Here is a 13,348-nt window from a genome sequence, read left to right on the forward strand (position 1 = left end):
TCTAATTAGGTAGAAGCATTCAAGCCATTTAACCAATCCATATTAGCTGATCCCAACCTCAGTGCTGATTCTTTAATGCAGGGTAACACATTTCACTGGGTAAAATCAAGCTAAGGGGTAAGTTGAGGACTTGCATTTGGGGAGCAACAGCTGCTGGGCAACATCCAGGTGGATTTCCAAGGGCAGGTAGATGGCTGCAAAGCCAGTACTAGGGCTGATTTTACCTTTAAAAGTGGCAAAAGACTCTGTAAGCAGGACCTGCCTAAGGGTGGGTGACAACTCTGTATCAGCCACGTGGCAAGTGTGGAAATGCAGGCTGCTAATGAATGCATTCCTCTTCAGGGTCTCCCTCCAGATGAAAGGCAGAAAAGTGTTGGGATCACCCTCATACCTGATCCTGTATCATCAGTCCTGCAACGTGTGAGGAATATCATCTGCCCACAGCCACCAGCCAGTGTCATCCCCATGATTACATCCTGCTTCTTACTGAGCATTGTGCCTTTGGATCAGAGGTAAGGAGTCGGTGCCTAGCTGTTGAGTATGCAAACCCCTCTTTTGGGTACACCATGTTTTTATTGTTCTTGAAAGATGAAAGAAAAAGATGTTTCATGTTCTAGATATTTACTCTGAGATGGGATGCTTTGTGTTTTTGTTTCTCATGGTGTCTAATGAGCCATCCCAGTGACACTCAAGAGAACAGGGGAAGGCACACGGGAGTGTGCTTAGAAATGGCCCTGGACCCTGGACCAGCCAGGTACCCTAGCCTCAGCTCTCATTTAAATGTGCACCAGAGCTTCAAAGACCAAAGAGAAATACTGACATTGCCTATAAACTAAATTCTTGATATTTTGAAATAATTGCACAGCTGTTGTCCCAGCAGCTCTAACATGAAATGTGTCAGCAGTGGTTTAGCATCACATGGCCAGGCATGCTGGCCATGGTAGGATGACTGGCCACCTGAAGTGAAACCCGGCACACCTGGATATTCACAGTCAAGTAATGACCAGCTGCCTCCTTCCCACTGGTAGGTTTTACTTAAGTGTTGAGCTTTTAGAGAGGAAGAACAATGCTGTCAACATGCAGGCCATGGAAGCACTCATGCATGAAGCCCCTGTGCTAGTGCATGCGGTGGTTTGCTGCTTCAGGTGTCCAGACTGCAGGAGTTTGCAGACTCCGGATATTACGCCTTGTTTTGTTGGTTTGACTGTGCAATTCGGTGAGTGTCTGGGGTTTTTGTTGTTTTAAGGAAAAACTGTCTGTCTCATTTCCATACTTAGGGAAGAACACCCTATACAAACAGCTCCAATTCTGATACAGAAATATAGTATACAGAGAACAGGAACCTTGGCATGACCCCTGAGCTAGGTCTGGCTTCTTCCAAGTCCATAATAGCTCAGAACCAGCTCAGCAGAGAGCTCCTAAAGGCCAATTTCTTTTTTTCCCTTGGGTTTTGGGGGGTGGCTGGAGGAAGGTCTTCACAGAGCTCTCTGAAAGTTGCATTTGGGGTCAGCATCAGTCCTACCTGTGTCACACCTCTGAGCTGAAGCCACTGATGGGGGTGTACTTGTTCAGAAGCAAACAGATGGTATGCAGCATGCTGGGCAGGTTTTGTTCTTTTCTGTATATTTCTAAATAAACAGTATAAATGCCAGTCCAGCTAATGGAGAAAATCCAGACTGTTTAAAGGGAGGTTAGGTTCTGTGTCAGCAATCTGTTCTGTGTCTTCCTCTGTCAGTCGGTGTGACTATAAAAGATAACTGCTTCAACATTAGGGACTACAACAGAGAAGATTAAAAATGTTTCTGCATGATTCTCCGAAGTATACACCCCTGAAAAGAAAGCCTCCTTTGCTCTCTTGCCCTATATCTTCACTCGAAAGCTTGCCTCTTCCATTAGGAACATGTTTTAAGTGATGTATGGATATATAGGCCACCCGGGGAGAGCAGACCAAGAATTTGCAGATCCTAAAATGAAGGATTTTCACATTGAATGAGTTCTTACTTTTAAATAGATCAAGCTTAAAAATAAGCCCAGTTGTTCTTGTGTGTTCAGCATCAGATTTCCTGCAGAAGTAATAGTAATAAGGTATTTAAATAATGACCTTTCCCCACTATCCTAAAGCTAGCTTAAAAAGAGTTGGGGGCGGGGGTGGGGGCAGTGGGGAAGCTATGGAAATTCAAACTTGCCAGGCCATATGCACAGGATTACAGTTTGACTATGAATCAAGAAACAAAAGGAACTGGATTAAAAGTCTTTTTATCTGAATACACATCTTCAGCAGTGATCACTTGTAATCAAAATTCCTTGCCTGATTTCCTGCTGACGACATAAGACTGCAAGCCTGGCTGCAGTACAAGAGGAGCTAAACCGAACCTATTTTCCGTCGCTATGGTGCTAGGAACAAATAGCCTTTTTTAGGATAGTCTCCAAAATACCACTGGAGCTTGCTAGTGAACACAGTCATTCAGCTTCTGAATTACCTGCATGCCTTTGTATTTCAATTTATCTTCTGTTTCCTTAGTTAAAACGTTCGTTTCCATATGGGGATGGACCTTCCTTCCTCACTGGCTTCTCGTGTTCCCAGTGTGAACAAAAGAGCATGAATCTGAAACTTGCTATCTACCACCAGCTTTTTTCCTGGGAAACTAACTGGCAACCTGGCAATCACTGTGATCACTTGGTTTTAGCCAATTGCTTCTTGAGGTCTGGAATTGTGTGAAATGCTATGCTTTCACTGAGCTTCGTCATTACAAAAATGACTGGGGAGATGGAGGATTTGTAAGAATTATTTTCTTTAGTCCTGTGAAATTACTGAGGTGGGAGGACTTTTTCCATGGTGTGAGGCTGCAGTCAGACTATGCTGTTCCGTCCAAAGTAAGATGTGACCTTGAGCTGCACAATCCGACTCTATTTGATAAGCACCTCACAGCTCTGGCTTAGTGTTATAAAGCTGAGCTGCGCAGCTTTCATCAGCTCTATAAGGTGCCTGTAGGCTTCTCAGAGCCCCTGGCTTTGCACGTGGGGCCAAGCACATTAAAAATTAACTGGTTGAATTCTTCCTGTGAATGTGCCCTTTAACATATCTCTGAAAGTTTGTGATGTGGCTCAGCCTATCCAGTGCAACATCAATGATACAGATACCAGGCCCAGTCTCTGGTACCTATCCAGAGCAGCCATGCATAGGCTATTGCAAAAAGAAAGGAAGGAAGGGGGGTAAAGGAGAGTAAAAATACACTTGATATGTTTTCATGAGAGCACGCTGTGGAATATGCTCTTTCACTTTAAACTCTGCTTTGCAGAGGAAGTAAATTTGATCTCTGCTCCTTGCCTAGAGCCCTTAGGTTTCTTTCTGTAGCAGTCAAGTGAGACAAAGCCAGCAAAAAATATATCCTGTTCTAGCCATTGGTCTCACCCTGCTCCAGCTGCAACTGTCTGTTTAGCCTTACCAGATGAAATTTTACTGCTGGAGCTTGGGCTATGAAACTGAGCAAGTTTTATGAGGAACTGCTTTAAATCACCTGTGTTACCCATCTCCCCCTGGTGAAAAATTTAGCAGAAGAGCAAGGGAAAGAGCAATCCAGGAGAGAGGTGTGAAAATATTGCCAGCAATGGCTGCTGAAAAAAGCACTGTTGGCTCACAGATCCCCCCACAGTGTTTGCTTAAATTTCCCATTTGAAGCACAGATGACTCTGGTGTTGCTCACCATTGCCAGATAAAGATGATTTTTAATGGTGAGATGGTACAGCTAAGAAGCACTGCATGAGTCAGGGCAATTGTACTGTTTATATGTAGACTGCTTCTATAGTGAAAAGCATTAAACATATCCATTAGGAGCATAGGCCATGTCCTTTCCTGCAAAGCATCCAGAGAGCACCCTTGTCTGAGACTGGTACCCATAACAGCTCTTATTTCCCAAACAAATCCCTTGTCAGGATGGGAACTCTTGCCTTGGATTCTCCCTCCCTAACACAGACAGAAAGATACAAAGATAGGCAGGACCTACTTCTGAGAGCTCCCACGCATAAGACAAGTCACTGTTGAACAGAAGGGTAATTCCAGCTGTAGCTGTTAACTCCACACACCACAAATTTCTTTATGTAATCAGGAACTTGTTCCATCCATCTGCTGTGTAGATTAGTTTGTAGCATTTCCTTTTTTACTGAGATGTCCTTTTTGTACCGCGATCCTCCAGCCGTGTGCTTTCCTGTGAGTCCTTCCCATGGCTCTGTACTGCAGCGTGTTTTCCCAGTGCCGGGGCCAGGCATTCGGCTCCCTGAAATCCCTGCCAATTCTAATCTGCAGCTCAAGTAACTTGGCACCCATTTCCCACAAAGACCCTCGGTATCCTACACCTCTGTGCACGCCTCAGATACTTATATTTATCTTTGCCTCATTAGGGCTCATCTGCTACAGAGTTTCTGCAGATGTTTCTTTATTTAAAGCATACTTTATGAAGGGAAGGAAAGGAGAGACACATGCAGAGGAAGGAGGTGTGTTTCATAGCGTTGCTTACTCTGAAGCAACTCTGATGCCAGGAAAATGTGCACGTCACTCATAATTCTTTTTGTCTCATCTGTTCTTTCCTCCTATTTCCCCCTCCAAAAAAACATCAACAGGAATTCCCTGCTTCCTTACTAATTACACCTCTGTCTACAATAAACCAAGAAGGTCTATCAGTGAGGCAGTATGTGGTCAAATGATGGTTGGAACTGCTTAGCAGGAAATTTGGTAGGAAAATACAAGTTCAGCAGCTTAGCAGGCTTTATTTTTAGGGTGCGTGAGCTTGTTTAACTCGGATGTAAACCGCCAGTTTTCTATTGTTGTCAGATGGCTCCTGTCCCACCAGGCTGAGTCAAACTGGTGACTCATGGGCAAGAAGTTGCTTTGGCAGTGGGTTGTGATTTTCTTTCCTCCTCCAGTCTGAGATGTTGAAGATGATAAAACCTCCAGCCTAAGATGACAAAACTTGTTTGCAAAACTAGTTTCCAGCTTGTTCTTGTAAAAAACAAAACAAAACACAACCTGTTTGTAATCAAAAAAACATTGCATTGCAAAACTTTTTGAAAAGCACCTGAGGTATTGAAGTTGGGTGCTTTTGCAGTTGGTGTGGGCTGTCTCTGCTCATGCTCTGGGCTGGCCAGGTGCAAGCCAAGCCCCGAATGGAAACAGCAGGGACGTGTTAGCTAAGCGTTGTTCCTTGGCCAGCAACCCCTGCCGAGAGCTGGGATTTATTAAACCTGGAGCACAGTGCTGTACTGAGGCAGGGAAAGGGATTTCAGGTGTAAGCTGGCTGGCATCTAGCCAGCTTGGCAAGTGGATGTAAAATCCTGTGGAAGATTCAAGCCTGTATGTTATTTGGGGAAGTTCATGTTCCAATTCCAGCACACAACCTCTCTCTCTTTCCTCTCCCTCAGCCTTCCTCCTCCCATATCCTTACCCTCCTCTGTAGTACGAGCTACTCCTAGAAGTCACTAAATTAGTTCCTTGAGTTACATACATGCAGGATTATCTTGGACTCCTTACTGTGCTCACTGCTTACCCTTCTGCCCTTTTGGCTCTTTAAAGCATTGTGTGCAGTCGGATACCGGCTGGGATACAGCAAGGGCAAGCTTTCAGGCCATCGCCTGTAGAGATGAGAAAACCTTTACAGCATTTCTGGTGGTTTTGTCTTACCATGTGCTCTGAAGCAGGTTAGGGAGTCTGGTGCCTTGCAGGAGAGCAGCAGCTGAGCAGTGCAGGGCATGCATCACTTCAAGCACTCCCATGTCTTACACCCAGGTGTGCAGTAAAGCCTGGGTCAGTCTGTGCGTAGTGGAGCTGGAAGGCAGCAAGTCTGACTTGTTTTTTTTAAGCTGTTTCTTCAGGCTTACAGCACCTTGCAAAGATCCTCCAAGTTCACTTAGAAGTTATGTAGAAGTAACCAGATGTGACCTTTTTTCAGTTATCAGAGTCATCAAGAGGTGTTTGGATCTAATGACTTGTCACCTTGCCTGGCAGGCATGTGGTTCAGAGCGCCGGTTCCCCTACGTGTGAGCTTTCTCCTCTGCATTAGTGTACACTAGGCGCTGCTGTGGCAGCTGTTCAGGCACCGACAACATGAATTGTTGCTGTCAGTCTTGAATTATGCTCGACCATGCCCCTTAAAATGAGTAGCAAGTCTCTCACTCTAATACAACTTCTTGTTTTGTAGATCTCATCAATGTGGAAAAAGATGGATGGCCTTAGCAGAAGGTACAATTAGAAACTTATTTAGTAGCCTACTACAGCATGACACTTACTCCTGCTTCTGGCAGGCTTATATTGGTTTAACTCTGTGACTGGAGTACTGAAGGGTCTGTTATGAGTTCATAGTTTGCTAACTATGTAAGTTTGTTTACCCTTTATTTTACTTCTAAAGGACCTTACTCATTGTGAGTTTCTTACTGTAGCACATACCTGGGCCCTTCACTAAAATGTTAGATCACACAGTGTCTGAGGTTTTGGTGTCAGACAAATCCACATGTGATTTTTGAAAAGCCCTAAATAGCCAAAATGTCCAGTTCTGCAGTTTTTATATCAAAGTCTAGCTCAAGGCCATGGCAGTCTGTCACATACAAGGACTCCTCGAGAACTCGGGCAATTGTTCTCACTGCTTGAGAGTGGTTATTCTGATTTTTATTTTTATTTTTCTCCTCTTTGGCCTTGTGACTGATCCATACACTCAAACCATTCTGCTTTGTCTAACAGAAGTGATAACTCCCCCCTCAGCTGCAGGCTTCCTGATAACCACAAAGGATGCGTTTAACAGTATTGTTTAGCTCTTTTCCAAGGTCGTGTTGCTATATCAGCAGAAAATACCCTGATGTGAGAGCTGGAGTGCAAACCCAAACAGATTAAGATAACTAAATAAAAATGGAGTATGAGTCAAGCTGTCAAAGGAAGGTGATTATTTGCTGCGGTGTGTATGCAGCCAGCTAGATTATGTAGCAAAACGACGTATCCAATGGGTTAATTTCTATATTGAACAGTGAAATAGTGTTTGAATCACCATTGATAATTTGGTTTGAACTACAGGTATGCTGCCTTTGTGCTGACTTCTAAGGATGAGGTGCTAGTCTTATCAGCTAGGGAGTTTCAGCGTTCAGGTGTTGTATTTAAGACTTCACATGGAAATCAAAATCCATCTCCACTACACATCTACCCTTTATTCTGGGAGAGGAGCTCTGGTGTGCTGACCTGAGCTGCAAAGCTGGCTTTAAGAGATCCTGTTGGTTTACCCCCACAGACACCCTCCCCTCAGTTGTGCCAGCACAACCATTGATGGTATAGAGCTCTTAACAGGAACCTGGTTAAATGATCCAGGTTAAAAATAAACACCCATTTTCGGGGGGAGGTGGTGGAAATAAGAGTTATTTTTAAACCACATCACTGCAGTGATCTGGTAGACAATGTGACCTCCTAAGCAGTTGTTGCACAGCTCAAGGGCAGTGGAAGAACAAGAGGGGTGTGAGCAGAAGAGTAGGCAGCAGCCTCTGAAATCAGTTTTTCTCCTCCACCTCTTGAAAAAGAGGGACAATTGAATTGTGAACACTGGTTTCAGAGAGTATCAATTAACCAACATGGGTTATATTTAATGGGGGAGTTGTAGAACAAATATTTGGGAATATGAGTGACTGCTGCATAACAGCATCTTATGTGGACCTCCCCTATCCTCGTTTCCACCTGTGATCCCTAGCTGCTACACTGGTTTGTGATGATGAGATAATATATGGGAACAAGATAGGCATCTGAACTGCCAAACAGCAGCCGTATTTATGGCTGTACCAACTTCATGACAAACAGGTCTTGCCAATATTCCCCTTTCTCTTGAATTGGGTTGGTTCTACCATGCAGGTATGTGTTGTTTCACACATGCAAATGGGAGAGGGGTTGGAAAATGAAAAATTACTCTCATGAGCAACGCTAAGGGAAGATGCACTTCAAATTATATAATTTGCAATGTAAAATCTTTAGCGGAGGAATTTTAATAGGAACCCTTGGCCCCTTTTTCTGTGGCCTCCTAGCTGTTACACATGCCAAGTGACCACTGCCAGTAGCAAAACCAGCATAACCAGTGACCAGAAACAGAAAATGCCTTCTCCAGATACTACTGCTAGAAGAACATTTAGCAGGATGTGATTGTTGGACTTGAGGCTGAAATTTGTTCTCCAGTGTATCTGAACCCCTTTTCCTGCACAAACCTGAAAATGAATTAAGGTCACCTCAGATTACTTCCTGGGTATGGTTGCAGTCAGGTAGCTAAATGCCTGGATTTATACTGATTTTAAGAAGTAATTTTGCATACTTGATATTGTTCACATGCAGGAAACTTTGTTTCTCTCTGATAGCTCTACAGCTGTGTGAGTGAATCTCTGCTGTACACTCAAGCTCTGTATGAGCGGTGCTGATCATGCTGTTTATAACAATTTTTTTTTTGCTAAATGTCTATATTGCCTTATCTGGAGCAGCATGGTCAGCATTTCACATTGCTGAATCATGCCCTATGCTTACACAGGGCTTTATTGTGGTGTGGTGTTTTTAGCCCAGGTTGTGAGTGCATTACTACACAGGTACTGCACAAAACTGGTATGGAGAGTGACAGAGCAAGCTAGAATCGGTAATATTGATAAATGACAGGATGCCACTGTTAGAACATAGGATAATTTTTTTCCCTGGGACCTGTGTAAAATTTGTGAAAATATTTCCCAACCCAAGACTACATCTGTGCAGTGGAAAGCAATCCTCCCTGTGATACCTGTGTGCTGATCCGATGCTGTGCCATGGGACACCTCTATTTAAAGCACTTTAACCTACTCCCTAATGCAGCTCGTATTGATTTAGTACATGAAATAACACCTCCACTGCATATCTGCTGCTAACTTTGCATTCTTCAAGTGTGCCATGTGGTTCTCAGACTCCTTGTGTAAGATCTCAATGCTCACTTTTGCCGAGATGGCTTTTCTGCCATCTCACTTCCAGAGATAACACAGCTTGATGCCAGCTTTGGAAGCAGCATAGTCCTTCCAGTGGTCAAAAGATTAATTTTCTACCATTAGCGTGAGGACACAGATTTTGTGCTATGGTTGAGTTTGAAATTAATGTGTAACATCCAAAACACCAAGTCTAGAAAGAGGTTTTCTTTTTCCCTTAGAGAAGATACCTGCCCTCTCTTCCTCTTTGGGCTGAGTGTGTGTTACAGTAGGAACAGTAAACAGATCACAACAGATAACAGTAACAGATTACAACAGTAAACAAACTCCTTCCAGCAAGGCATGGGAAACAGAAAATGTGAGGGTGAAAGAGGGACTGCAGACATGCATGCTGAAGGGAAGGGCAGTTGTGGAAGGCACAAGCGAAGACAGAAGGTGTTTTGGCAGCGCAGGTTCTGTCTTTGTCATCCTGTGCTGGAGAGAGAGATGGGAACTGGGAGAAACAAATTTATTGAATATGTTCAGTGGCAACTGCTTTGGTCTTATCTGTCTGTTGTGGTCTTAGGATGCTGAATCTCAGAAGTGATCTAGTGAGTAAGTTCCAAGAAAGGCATTCCATGACTGCAGAGACAGTTGAGGTTAATGATGCACTGCCTCAGAAGCAGCTGGGAGGATTTGTATGAAACGAGAAAAAGGAATGACTGGTTTCCCATGCTTATGGTTTCCAGGAAATTCTCCATGTGTGCTGGATGTACTCAGTTTGAGATCTACAGAACTTAAATTTAAATATTATTGCAGTTGATATATATATTTATAGAAGTCAGAGTAAATAAGCACACTCACACATAGTTTTCCAGAAAAAACTTTCCTTTTTCATTATACACACACATGCACACACATACACACAGATACATAAAAGAACAAACAGTGCAAAACATGCATGTTGTTAAGTTCTCTACAATATTTATATTGGTCAAAATCCCCCAGGCAGAGAAAAGCTAGCACAGGAGTTTCTTAGGTACTGGACAGTGAAGTATTCTGGGAAAACATATGCACAGTGATCCTGAAGAGAAACCACCCGACTCTTTGCTTGCCCCAGTGTTTTAGGTGTGTGTGTCCTGTTGTTTTTGTATGGAAGTTAAACTTCAGAATCAAACCCACGAACAGCCGGCTGTGTTAAACACTATTTTTAAGTGAAGTGACATTTTCCAGAGGAAAAAAAAAACAGGAATGGCACTATGCTTTGCTGTGAAATGTGCCCATTTTGTAGAGGTTAAAATCACTGACTTAAATAGCAAGCTTAAGACTGTGTATCTTCTGCCCTCCCTTTCTCCCAACTCAGCAGGGTCCAAAACTCCACCAGCCCTTTTCATTGTGAGGACCTCCAGCAGACATAGACCTTTGCAGATGTCTGCATCTGCTCTGTCTACAGCTCTGCTCCGCAGTCCTTCACACATCTGTTGGTGCAAACTCACTATGTTTCACTTCTACAGAGAGGGGCAGAATAAGTTCTTATTAATATACCCAGATATTGACAGAACAAACAGGAAAAGGAGAAGATTCCAGCAGCTGAAATCGGTACCTAGGGAAAGGGATCTTTGACCGCTGCTGTGGGGCGTAAAAAATGTGTTTTGAGTAGATCTTCCTTGCTTTCTAGGCTTTTTGAGTGGATCATCTTGAATCTCCCAGAAACTTAATTTTCCAAACAAGTCATCTCTATAGTACAGCATCTTGGGGTTGGTTTGAGTTATGGTCCTTAGGAGTGAGTCAGAGAGTGAATGCACAGCTCATACCTACACAGGACTCTCAGGGGTAAGCTTGAGGTCAGCATTTAGAAGTTAAAATTACAGCTTTTCCAGCATTAGGGGGGAAAACAGGGCTTGGACTTGTAATCTTCTGAACAACAGCTCTGCCTTTTTCTTAAATTAATGCTGAGCAACATAATCTGCTACTGAAACGAGGACTGTTTTGTTTCTGTTCTTATTTGCGGTCTGTCCTTTTGGACATGGCAACGCTGCACTCGGGGAATGCTTGTTCCGCAGGCAGCAGAGGAGGGGGTGCCTTTCCCGACCCTTTCTGCAGGACTGTCACCTTTGTGCAGCTGGCCGCCGCATGGAGCGTGCGGCATGCGGGAGCATGGCAGTGGTGTGCCCAGCATGTACCGCTCTGCCTGTTCGGCTTGGCCTTTGCAGCCTGAGTTGGTGATATTTTGAGTATCTCCGTGCTGTGGGTGGGCTGTGGAAACAGCCTCAGCTGTTCCCCTCAGTTCCCTCACACCTTTTATTTTTTGCTTTCTCTAGAGGACTGCGTAGACACACTTTCACAGGAACCGCTGTTGTCTGTGGTTGTCCCTGTTCTGAGACATTTCCTAGATGGTAATTTCCTGCCCATTTTACAGCAAATCCATCTACTGGGAATGACATGGAGTGTTACTGGGGAGCTCTTTAGGGACACCGGCCTTCAAGAAGATCATCAGAGGTGCTGTATAAGCTTATCAGTGTGAAAGGTCCCCTTTTCCTTCACCAGCTGTTTGTCGGAGGGAAGCTCTCTGGGTTATACAGCTTGGTTTTGCTGGGTAAAGGGCAGGGAGGGAGAGCAGAGAGTCTCGCTCCATCATCCACACAGCACCTCAGGGAGAACTTCCTAACAATGTCACAGGGATTTTTGTAGAGAGACCTAGAGACTGAATCCATGCAGCAGGTCTGCAGCAAGCAAGCTTTGGAGGAACAGAGCCTCGCTGTCTGAGCAGCTCTGTGCTTGCACGTACAGCACAGGAACTTTTCATCCTTCTTACTCAAGGAGCCAGCACACAACTTTTATATGTGACTTGTGCTGCCTCTTTGCCCTTGCATTTCATAAACTTGAGCCTGGGTAGTTAGCACTGATTTTACAAAGCTGGTGTAGATTTACGTTGTCCCACAAACACCTGGCATCTTTCATCTGATGTAGAGCCTGTTGTGTTACTACGAAAAGCCTGCTGTAAGAGGAGGGGCTTTCATGGTGGCTGTAATACTGGGCCCTGCTTTCTTCCCCCTATCATGACATCTACCATGAAAACTCACACTGGCATGGAATCTTGCAGATGTGTGCACATAAAAAGGTGAGTTTGGGCAGAGTGTTTTTCAGATTGCCTCTCAGAGCTTCAGCTTTGCAGCAAGGCAATGAGCTGCAAAGCTGGCGGCTAGCTTACAGTGAATGCATTGCATATGGAGGACTGGGGAATAGGAAGAGTGAACTGGCTGGGAGCAACAAATTCCTTGATTAATGCTGTATGTTTAGCATCTGAGAGGATTGCTGGGTCTGGTTTCTCAGCTTCAGCTAGATAAAGGCATCAACTTCTAATTAATTTGATTTTTGGTTTTAAACTCATAGTTCTGGTGTGTGCCATTTGCTAACAATAGCCCTTTGTCAGACACAGAAGGAACACTCAGCTGCACCTCAGCCAGAACTGTGAATCCACTTTTCTTTTAACCACCATCACTCCTTCCATCTTGGCTTTACCAACATCTGAAAAATTACTCTTCCTCTCTCTGAATGCATAATTGGTCGGTTATACATAAACCGTAGAGCTTTACTTGGTATACCTGACCTAGAAAAAAAGACTAGTCAAGAACTATCCTACCAGATGTCTGTGTCAGTCAACATATGATCTCCATATAATTTATAAGGTATTAAATTACAAAATAATGAATCTTTTCAGTTAGCATTTTGGCACATGATGATGGTATTACATTTTATGTGAGAATATCGACCACAGCTCTTGCCCCATAAAACTGCAAACAGAAACTTGTAAGCATTGGCACTAGTTTCGCTTAGAAAAAGACACCCATTATGCTCGGATTACAGTTAAGCTATGTACGTTCAGCCTGGAGGTTGTCCAGTCACACGCAGTTCTTTCCCCTCTCTCTCCTTTAACATTTCCTTAAGAAGCCTAGTGGTTTCTAGGTTAGATTTTTTTTTTTTCTTTTTTCCTTCTCTTGGATTTAACTAGAGGAAGGTCTGTGGGGCAGAAGGTCTTCCAGGATTCTTCCAAATGAGATATTCCTCTGCTGTCGGCTCTGAGGTGCTGGGCCAAATTCTGTTCTTGCTTACACTGGAGCAACTGAGCAGCCACCATGTGTGAAAACAGCCCTGTCCCACAAAGATCCCAAACCCCGTGTAACTCGGGAATCTTCTTGCTTGCAAGTGGAAAGAAGCAGCTTTAAAATCAGATTTACAAGCTGACAGTTATATGTTGCCTGTTGAGAGCAAGCTTTTTAATCTCTTTGTAAAACTGACGTAATAAGGGGGTTTGCCTTGGAGAACACTTACTCATGTACCATATTATTTTTCTTGCAAATAGGAAGATGGTTTTAAATGCGCCCTCAGCTTTTTAGTGATTCCCTCTCTCTCCCATCCC

The 13,348-nt window shown here is 43.8% G+C and overlaps 1 protein-coding gene across 2 annotated transcripts in view; it reads left to right on the forward strand.

Moving 5' to 3' along the window:
* Nucleotides 1-13,348, forward strand: part of LOC101916786 (fibronectin type-III domain-containing protein 3a-like) — a 232,835-nt gene that overhangs the window by 47,901 nt on the left and 171,586 nt on the right. The gene's annotated exons all lie outside the window — the stretch shown is intronic.

This window comes from Falco peregrinus, chromosome 13 (assembly GCF_023634155.1).
Source record: "Falco peregrinus isolate bFalPer1 chromosome 13, bFalPer1.pri, whole genome shotgun sequence".
NCBI lineage: Eukaryota > Metazoa > Chordata > Aves > Falconiformes > Falconidae > Falco > Falco peregrinus.